Genomic DNA, 2,369 nt, shown 5'->3' on the forward strand with positions numbered 1-2,369 from the left:
CATACTGATGAGCTCACAGAACAGAAGTGACTCGTTCTCCAAACAAACTAAAGTTTAAAAGAAAACGACAAATACTGGCAAGAAAAGTAGCTTTGCTAGGTAAAGTTATGGTGTCACAAAGCTTATCATCGCCACGTGTCTTATTGGTCCAATGGACATTGCACTTGTGTATAGTTTAGTTAGTTACAGCTTCCAAAACCATATGATTGGATTTGATTAAGAAATCTAAAACACAACAGTTAAAAGAATTGCATTTTACTATCTTTGTTGAATTGGAGTTCTTACCCCATAGTATTCTCAAAAAAAAAAAAAAAAAAAAAGAAGATTCTCTATCATTAATTTATGGTACATTATCGAGGCTAAGACTCTTTTATAATTGTTTTTTTTAATAAAAATAGCTATCACTATTTGAAATTAAGAATGATGGATTAAAAATATTTAGAATGGGAATCAAAATCTTTTAAAGTTTTAGGTGACTTCATTGTAAAATTTTTAAGATTATATCTATTTATTTTAAAATGAATGAATTGGATGTTATTTTAAGAACAAAGAGTTATCAAAGTCCTGTTGATATCAGAAACCAAATGCATGCAATGCCATGCATGATGATGAATAATAGAAAATTGTGCAGTCCCACCCTGCATTTAAAGTTAAAAGGTACAACACTCTAATTCAATAGGGAGTGAAGGGGTGTCTTAGTAGAGTGTTGTATTTTAGAGTGTTGTACCTTTTATATAGGAGTGAAGGGGTGTCTTAGTAGAAGAGGAATGGGTGTTGATGATAAATGTCCTATATGTCAAGAGGGAGTAGAAACTGTGATGCATGCTCTTAGGGATTGCTTGTGGGTTAGATCAATTTGGAGGCACTTGGGAGTGCTGCCTTCAGACCAAATTTTTTGGAGAGCAGATTTGCAAGTGTGGCTGGTTTACAATGGGAACGCTAAGCTCAATGGCACGACTGGGAGTATGCCTTGGAAGATGCTTTTCCCTTTTGCTTTGTGGAACTTATGGAAGAGTAGAAATGGAAGTGTTTTTAGAGGGAAAAATCCGAATCCAGATTTGGCCAAGGAGGTAGTTAGTCAAGTGAGGGAGTTTTTATACTGTGCTTCTTCTCCTAGAGATTTGGCTCGTCGCACCATCAAAGGAGTTAGATGAGAGAAGCCACAGGTGGGTTGGGTTAAATTAAATACAGATGGGGCTTCTAAAGCGTATACGTTACAACCCATAGTTTGCAACAGTCCAAAAGCTTCGAAAATAAAACGGCTGGCGGGAGATAAACCCAATGACAAAAGATACATACACTAAAGAAAGTTTATTTCTCTCACTACCTCGATGGCTACACTCCAAACCTCTCCATTTGAACGTTCACTTGCTAAGCTCACATTTCCTTCTCTTTCCTCTTTCTTCTTTTTCCATGGCTTCCCAGTTGTCTTTGCAACTTCCACAATTCTTTTACTACTCGTAAGCTCTCTCTCTCTCTCTCTCTCTGTGTACTTTTTACTTTATCAAAACAATATCTTTGCATTCATTAACTATTTTCATATCTGGGTTATGTTTTTATAGCTAAAAATTTTAATGAGCTGTATGTGATTTGAGCTTTTGTTTGTGGAAAATGTAAATTTTTAAGATTAATTTTTTTTTTTAATATCTAACCTTTTTGCTTCAAAATTTTTTTTTTTTTTTTGTTACCTCTATTTTTTTTTCTAAAAATGTTTACAGAAGAGTTTAGTGCTTAAGATGTTAATTCTGCTGGTTGGTATTATCTTTGAGTTTTTTTGTTTTTTTTGTTTTTTTCAACAAGTGGGAGGGGATTTGAACCCATATTTTCCTCTCAGAGAATTGGCCAATACCACTGAGCCACAAAGCTCTTGGCATATATTTCTATGGAGATTTTAGGCCCTGAAGCAATGGTAAATTTAATTACTAATGTTGTATTATGTAGGGGGAAGTTATTGAAAGGAAAGAGAATCGGAACTGAATGAGAAACTAAAACCTTTACTAAATGCAATTGTTTAACATGAGTTAGCTTTTCATGTTTTTGAAAGCAAAATTATAAGACCTCTGGTTTGTCAATCATTTTCCTCCATTTTCTAAGTATCCAGATTTTCGACTAGAGATAAATAAGAAGCCCCATTAACTTAATAATGAAAATGTTGCAAACAATTTCTCCTTAACTCTACCTATGATATTATAAGTAAATAATGTCCTTCTCTTTGTGTGTCAGAAAATCTGTTGGACTTGACAATAGAGGAAAGGCCATGGCAAATGCACCTCACTCATTGAATTTCAAACCCGAGGAGCAAGGAACATGTGACCTTTCAAAGAAAAACTACTCACGATGGTTTTCTTCGTGGATGTTATTGTCAACGG

This window comes from Quercus lobata, chromosome 5 (genome assembly GCF_001633185.2).
Source record: "Quercus lobata isolate SW786 chromosome 5, ValleyOak3.0 Primary Assembly, whole genome shotgun sequence".
NCBI lineage: Eukaryota > Viridiplantae > Streptophyta > Magnoliopsida > Fagales > Fagaceae > Quercus > Quercus lobata.